Genomic DNA, 8,870 nt, shown 5'->3' on the forward strand with positions numbered 1-8,870 from the left:
TCGGAAGAGTCCCATCATTACAGTCAGGGAAGCCTTGTGCGCTTCCAAAGATTTTTTGTTAACAGTTTTTTGAATATCTTCTTTAGTTTCCGATTAATTGACTAAAATGTTTTCTGTAATTTGGTACAAATTATGTTAGTAATGCTGTCGTACTAAACTAATCAAGATCTTTCAAATAGCGTCATCTGTTTTAAAATATCTTCTTTAGTTTCCGACATATTCAGCCTTATCATGAGTTTCATTTTCTCGAACCGGGTCGCTTTTCGTTTCCGTGAATTCACTACGGGTGGATGATACAATTTTTGGCAAAATTTTGTTCACGATTAGGCTGAGTAAAAAGTATGGCTGACTTCCAAAACGTCAACTGCATTGCATACGTACAAAGTTTAATGTTCCAAGACGCCGAACTACAATTGGTTGACAATGTATACTTTTCCAAAACGCATCCGAAAAGTTATCGAAGCGCATCGCTGGAGTAATCAGCGCATCAGACACAAAGGTGATACTTCGTTTGCTTTTTGGTTACCATTGGTATTTTAAAAGTGGAAAATGCCGAAATGGTGATTATTGCTTTATTAAATATTCAAAATATGCAATGTATCTGGTTGCAATGTTTCGCAACTCTGCATATGCAAACAGTTTAAATACCGCTGTAGAACAGTATCCAAACATTGTATTGATACGTTTGGGACGTCAGCATATCGTTAATTTTTAGAAAATTTTATCACATTTTGCGTATATCATTAAAACTGACTGCAAGATTTTTGAAAAATGTATACGACAAAATTTTATTAAACTCAAAAATGGTTGACACTAAACAAAAAAAATATAATTTAAGAATTTCGTGAACTGGTACATAGCATTCTCCGACACTTTGGAGAAAAGCTGTAGTGGTGTTTCTGAGAAATTGCTTTCCAAACTTCAATCGCGATTTCCCGAAACCTGCCGAAAGTAACATGCGACAATCTTGTATCCAGGCGACGATATAACATTTAGCTAAAATATGCATCTAAATAAATTATAATTGTCATTATTTTCGCAGTTGCAGTATATGCCAGACGAATAACGGGTATATACATACATGTGTAAGTATGCCTAAATTAGATTATTTATCTCTCTCTAACGCTTTTGTCTGTATTTAATAATGGCTCTATGACAAAACATTTAAGAACGGCATTCGTCGATTTTTGTTTACTTCATTTCATACATTAATATTGATCTGATTTTTTTTACTAAATACCAGGAGTAAATATTTAATAAAAAACTATTTCACTTAAGCTTTATCAACTTTTAGTTGCTCGGAGCTAAATTTGGAAAGCTAAAAGTTTTTTTTGAAACGGCAATGGAATTTCGACATCCTTCAAGGTATTGTGAATATAAGCTGCCTTCCATTTGGCATATTTTCGGTTTATACTCTTCAGAAAGTTACAACAAAAAAAATAATTTTTCTATTTTTATTATTTTATATGTATGTATTATATATTTTTGAAATAAAAATACTCCACCTTCTACACCAACAAATTTCTTTAAACCATCTTGCGTAGCAGTTTGTTGATCTTATTTTCACGGCTACCGAAATCAACAACCTCAACTAATGATTAGCCTTCTTGCGCAAGCCGCTGTTTGATGTGCTGAGCTTGAATGGCCACAGGAACTTGGAGGCTTTCTTGAGGTGGGATCCAACTGAATATTTCGTGCGCCAAATAATCAACGCACTGAATATGGTGTACTTTGCCCAATTTGCGTTTGATCACAAAGTTGTCAGAGATTGGGACACGTTGATGGTTGTGATTGACAATTTGGCGTCTGTAAATCAATTCACGCGCTGATTTAAGATTTGGATAACCCCATGTAATATATGGTTCGGCAATACGTAGCATATAAATGGTTGCATTGTTCAATTTGATGAACACACCGTTGTTAATGTGGCGAATACGGAACAACTGTAAACTTTACGCGCTCTTGGTGCAACTTTGTTGATACCGCGGATACGGATCACAAAAGCCAATTTGGCTTCTGCAGGCACCTAGAATTGGCCGCACTTCTTTTCCAGACGGCGCAACTTCATCTCACGGCGTCCATCACGGAGATATTTTGGTTGATATTTCTCAGCATGCGCCAAGTTTTCACGTTTGCGGAGTGCAATCACAGCAGAGCGCTTTAGTTTACGCATGACCAGGGTAGCACGTTTGCTGACCTGCTTCTTGCTGAACTTCAGCTTCGACGCGGGGACAGCAGGCAGCTTCCTGGAAGGTTGATTGCCCCTTGCTTCGGGCTTCTTGCCGGCCGTGGTGGCAGTCATCGTAACTTGTCACTTAGCACGTTGAGAAAGCGAAAACAAAAGTTCGCCAAACGTTTGGAGCACATCGCAAGTAACGCCGCTCGTTTTACAACATTTATATTAAACACAATTTCATTTAATTACTTCTTTTAATACATAGATACATATGCTGCAACCAGGCACTTTCTTTCCCAAATTCCATCCTGCTTATCGGCATAATTGTCCAAATGTGCCTGCGCTGCTACTTCATACTAATAACTTCATTTTACAACGGCGCCTTCTTTGTTGCCTCAACATATCCTAAAAAGACATAAATTTACATTAAACAAAAGAAATCGCAAAATTAAGCAAATAAAATAGGGTGCGTTCCATGATTCAATAATATAAGGTTAGATATTTATTGACAGCAGCGGTTTGACACTCCCTTACAAAAGGTTGCATTTACGAAGGACAGAGAAAGGGGAAGAATGCAATCCCTTGTTGCGAAAATGGTAGTAGAAAAGTACGCAAAGTAGGCAGTTAGTAGTGAAATTCCTTTTGAAAATTGTATTTGAAGGAAATCTGGCATTTTAAACGAAATATTGAACGAAATATTATTATATTTACGTGAATTACGTAACTGATGTGCTATTTAGTTGTATAAAAACTGCAAAAGGACTCAAAATTAAAATAAAACTACTATGGCATCCAATTTGAAAACAATTTATGTTTTCATCAGTTAAATGTGCTTCATATGCATATACAAATAAGCATATTGCACTAAAGCTTATACTTCTATTTCACAGCATAGCTACACTTTTTCCAAGTAAATTTGCAAAGAAGCAACACGGTGCCACTGTTAAGGGAGCGGTGCGAGGGAGACAACTGTCAGTTTACCGAACCTTGTATTAGTTGTGTTTAATGAGCTGCTCTAGGTTACACCAGGTTAAGATATCTGACAAAATTGTGTTTCATGAGGACTTTCTTGCTCTAACTTACTCTACTTTTTGTTTCATGAGCCTGCGCTAAGTGGAACTAGAGCAACTTAGAGCACGATTTTCTGCACCAGCTTTTTTGATGGAGTAACTTATAGCAAGCAACTGTTTTGAGAATTTCTGCCTGTAAAGTGTTTCATGAGATTTCTGCTCTAACTTGCTCTATTGTTTTTTTGACAGCTGCTCGATTTGCTCTAACTTGACCTTTTCTTCACTTTTTCCGGTCTCATTAAACACAACTATTATTGAATCATGGGTGTGTTCCAAAACGTCAAAATACAAAGCATCAGTCCAAGGCGAATTTATACATTCGCCTTGCATCAGTCTCTTTTACACAGTATATATACTGTGCTCTTTTATCTCTAAACCACACTAGAAGAAAAAGCCTAACTTGCGCAACGTAGTAGAAAACTAGCATCTAACCGTAGTTGCGCACATTTGGCATTAAAATATACTGATGCTATGTATTTTGACGTTTTGGAATTCACACATACTCCCTTCATTTTGTTTTGTTGCCCAATTTCTAGAGCTGTAGCAAACCGTTTGTATTCGTTACTGAGTAACGACGACCGGTCTACGCGACGACTGTGGTTGTGGCCAGATTAGATCTATTTATATTTTTCCAGCGATAGATAAGGTTCTTCCTCTCCTTTTATGTCAAACTCATACTAATTCATGATATCGCTGCGGCGTTAAAAAAAATCATGTCATCATCGACAAAGCGTTTAGATAATGAAGATAACAAATTGGAAGCTGTGGCCCGTAGCTCGTCGTTTTCAATGTGTTCAGAACTTTATGAGTCGCTAGCAGACGGTCAGTTTGCGGTCTCTAGTCACTAATAGTGACTTTTGGTGGTGAACTTGGATTTTTATGAGTCGCTAGCAGACGGTCAGTTTGCGGTCTCTAGTCACTAATAGTGACTTTTGGTGGTGAACTTGGATTTTGAGACAATTTGGTATTCAATACGCTGTCTCACGTCTCTAGTCTCAAAAATAAGTCACTAATTTGTCAGCTGGCTAAGAGTAGGTCACAAAAATAGAAGTATGGAGGAAAAGCTTATTTCTTTCAATTTCATTTAAAAAAAAAAACGCGAAAATGAAGCGGGGAAATTGGTTCAACAAGAATTTCATTAGGAAATAAACCAAAATGCTTTAATATCATACAAATGTAATGAAAAAAATTTAATTTTTTTGTTTTTAAAACATTAAAATCTAAAGATTGTTAAAAGAAATAAAACTATTAAAAAAATAAAAAAATACTAAATAAAAATAAATAAAAAATCCTCTACGGCCGAGGAGGACTTGAACCCAGACCCTCTCGGCTGCCAGCCTAATGCTTTAACCACTCGGCCATTGCGAGTCTTTGAGCGGCGCGGGCAAAAGGCATACATAAACACTAGGTTTGTTCCACACGAGCCCGCGGGTACCCACGGGTGCCCAAAGCAGCCCAGAAAGCGTTCCTCACGCTAGAAAAATGGGTAATAGAGAGCGAATACGTTCCACTTTTGGATCGTAAATATCTTCTTCTTTGTGCACAAAACAGCCCGGACTTTTTTTCCGGGCACAAATGTGCAAAAGGGCAATTTGAAATAACTGCTGTTGTTGTTTAAATCCGAAAGCAAATTTTATAAAAACAAAAGTGCAAAATATCACAGAATTTTCAGAAAATGTAGTTATTTGGTAATTTTATTAGCCATATAAGATAAATACACGTAAAATCATTGTTTAGAGCTGATATGTTGATTCCGGGCACGAAATGTGGTTTTTTGCGTTCCTCACGCTATGGGCACTTTTGGCACGTGTTGGCACATTTTTGACACTTGTGAGACAGTAACTTATTTTTATTCTCTAATTACCGGAGCAGCCCGGAAAGCGTGGGGAACGAAGCTACTATCAGATGATTGTCTGTATTTGCTTTCAACACATATTTTTGGTGAACTTTTTGTGACTCTCTCCTTCTGAATATCCCAATCGTCTCAAGTCACTAAAATAGTCACTAATTGCTAATCTCAAATTTAGTGACTTGAGATGATACTGAATCAAGAATGATAGAATACAAGATTGCGCCGATCAGAGAGGATTTTAGAGAATAACTTTTGTGTGACGTCACACTGGTGCAATTGCGAGAGAGAAATGCCAAAACGTGAGCAAGAATGGAAGAAGAAGAAAAAATGTTGCAAGGAAAACGTAAACAAGTTGCACAAGTGTGACGTCATGCAAACAACGATTCTGTCAAATTCGTTAAGAGAGAAATAGCGGTCCGAGATCGGCGCAACCTTTGTATTCTCTCAATCGTGATACTGAATTACTGAATCCCAGGGTTATACCGTGTTCTGACCGACCACGAAAACACTTTTAAAACGAGTTTTGGGATTTTGGGCTGAAGGCTGTTCACACGGACAGTTGGTGTTTTCGTTGACATTTGCATCCTTTGTTTACAGTTTTGCTACACAAAAACAAAACCAAAATACTTTTCCTTCAATTTCTTTTCATTCACACCCTTTTCTTCCATGCTCACTTTATTTTGGCTAGCCAATTAACAATAAATCCGAAATGACGTATTAAAAATTATAAAATATGACTTCCACTTCGATAAATAATCGAAAAAAACTAGTGCAAACACCGATTGGAATGAGTGGGACGTGAGTTTTCCAGTGGTTTTCAGCGAAAACTAGTTTTCGTTTGACAGACTTTACATGGAGGAAAACACAAGTTTTAGGTCGAAAACCAGTTTTAGCAACGAAAACATGTTTTCGATGTCGGTCAGAACATGGTATTAGAGCGGTAGCGAAAACAACTGATACCATTTCGTCGCACTTATAAGTTAGGTGACCATATTTTGAAAAACTAAACCATATTTAGAAATGATAACATATATAAATATAAGGCAAGTGGGATTATTATAAATTATTTTATTTTAAGCCAGATTAAACGAATCGATCACTGTATTTTTCAACCATCAAAAATAATTCGTGTTACATGCTGTTTTCTTCTAAATCTTTGAAAGTAAAAAAACATAAGGCCACCTTTGGCATGTACTGCGATGGCGGCAGACATCGAAGACATATTGCGCTTGTATTGGGAGCTCTGCCAACGCTGTGCCCCACTGACCTACATGCTAGGCATGTTCGATATCGTATCGATTATTCTGAATATCGATATTTCATGGTGTGAAAATCGATCTTTTAATCGATATTCCCAATTCGATATATCGAAGATATCGATACTTTACCGGCAATATCTTTATTTAAGTTGAAATTTATATTTCATCTGCAAAAAGTGTATGGGAAAATATTAAAGTAGGTTTAACCAGCAGCTTGTGTGATTTATTTTGCTCTTAAGTTTGACAAACCGCTTGCATGGTGTATACGTACGGTGACCATAAGTATGGATTCCAAATGAAGGACAATTCAATATATGCCTACATATATTTACGTAGTATAAAAATATCAAAAGGGTATTTATGATTTCAAATTATTAATAAATTTTAAACTTTAAAAATGAATCACGTTTTCTTCATAGATATTAATTTTTTTACATGAATATTTATAAAAGTATAGTAAAACATATTATAATTAAAATAGCTTGCACGAAAAGTGAAAATCTTTAAAAGATTATTTTATAGGCAAATTTTAAGTCGTTCAAAACGAAAACAATACCCTTGTTTGTTTGTTTTTTGATACTTTTCGCAAGTCATGAATCGACGTAAACGACGAGTTACAAAGTGCCCCTTACAAAAATATATAATTTGTGCAGATTGCGCTCCATAGCATCTACATTTCTAATCAGATTTTCATTATCTTTGGCTCAAAATTTACTGTAATGATATATCTTCTTTATCGAATTTTTAAAATAATGAAAAAAAAATAATCAAATGAAACTGCTATTTGATTGAAAATCTCACTTTTTTCGACTTTGACGACAAAATGCAAATGGTCGCCTGTAGCACTAATAATTTTCATTGAAGTCGCCACAAGTTATATATTTTGGATGCTTTCCATTTCCATACAACCGGTCAGGTACGAGCATGATTTTTAATTTCGGCCAAACTCAAATACATTGTTTGTTGGTCCAAATAATTAGACACGTATTTTTTCTTTTGGCTCGGAAAACTTTTTCGGCCGAATTAAACGCGATTTTGTTTTTCAGGCAAAAATCGATTATTCGAATTGACAGTGAGAATTTTTTTTAAATGCCCATAACTTTGTCAAAATTTAATAGATTCCAACAATGTTTTTACTCAAATGTCAATAATTCTTGTCACTTCACGATAGAATGATATAATTATTGATTTTCATTATTTAAAATTTTTTATTTAACAATAAACAAAAAGGGCAAATTTTTTTTTAATTTAATTTCACAAAAAGCGTATTTTTTTTTTTCTCTCAAACTTTTTTACCGGGAAAGAGACACTTTGAACTACAATCAACCCAAATCTCTAATAGCGAAGATTTTTTTTTCTGAGTTATGATTTTTTATAGAAAATATACGTTTTTGTGGTACATACTACAATATTCTTATATTGTTTAACTAAATGGAACATATGTATGTAATATATCAGCAAAAAGTACAGCCGTGATCATTTTTTGTGTATCAAATAGATATTAGAACACACTTTCTACCATACAGTTTCGATTATAAAAAGCGGGAAAATGTGATTTTGTGTGTTATGCTTAAAATACTATGCAACAATTACAATATTTTTGAGGTGCTTAAAGAGAGTGCTCACCTGTTTAAAAAGTTAAACTCAACTTACACTGTAGGACAGCCCAAACCAGCCCGGACTCTGTTAACATTTTCTGAAAGTATACTAGGGTTGCCAGACGTACTGCTTTTGGGAGTAAACGTACTCCTTTTTATTGCAATGTACTCCCATGTACTCCCAAAAAAAATATCTGGAAATGTACTCCTTTATTAGTTTTGTACTTCTTTTGTACTCCTTTTTCCAGCTATTAATATTTTATCATACAGGGTGTCCCAGAAGTAACGTGCCAAACTTTAGGGGAAGGTAGGTGGGGGGTGAGCTCACTGATAAACAAAAAATTTTCAGGTAAAAGTGTCACCGTTTTTGAAATATTTACATTTTTTCGAATTAAAAAAAATCGTGCCTTTTCATGTGTTTTCTTTAACTGCAACTACAAACCGGGTAATACTTAGTAAATTTTTTATGTAAAATACTTCCAGATATTTACATTTTTTCGAATTTAAGAAAATCGTGCCTTTTCATGTGTTTTCTTTAACTGCAACTACAAACCGGGCAATACTTAGTAAATTTTTTATGTAAAATACTTCCAGATAGTTGCCTCTCCATACTCAAATGCAATGTAGTTAAAATATATTAAGGAACCATCATAAAATTAGGACTATTTCTGGATTTTTAACTTTTTGATATTTTCTTCCCCAACTTTGACTATCTCGGGTGAAAAAAATGTACTGAGCTATAACTTTACATTACATAAAAAAATTGCTCATATAATAAAGATTTCAGAAAGGTGCCACACTTACTGTTTTGAATAGAAAAAAAAGTTATAGCCGCTTTTGTGGGTAAAGGACTGAGACACGCTAGAATGTATTTAATAGATTTAAATTGAATTTGCTCTTGTTACCGTCAAATGA

The sequence above is a fragment of the Rhagoletis pomonella genome, unplaced genomic scaffold (genome assembly GCF_013731165.1).
Source record: "Rhagoletis pomonella isolate Grant_MI unplaced genomic scaffold, Rhpom_1.0 Rhpom_scaffold_00003, whole genome shotgun sequence".
NCBI classification, from domain to species: domain Eukaryota; kingdom Metazoa; phylum Arthropoda; class Insecta; order Diptera; family Tephritidae; genus Rhagoletis; species Rhagoletis pomonella.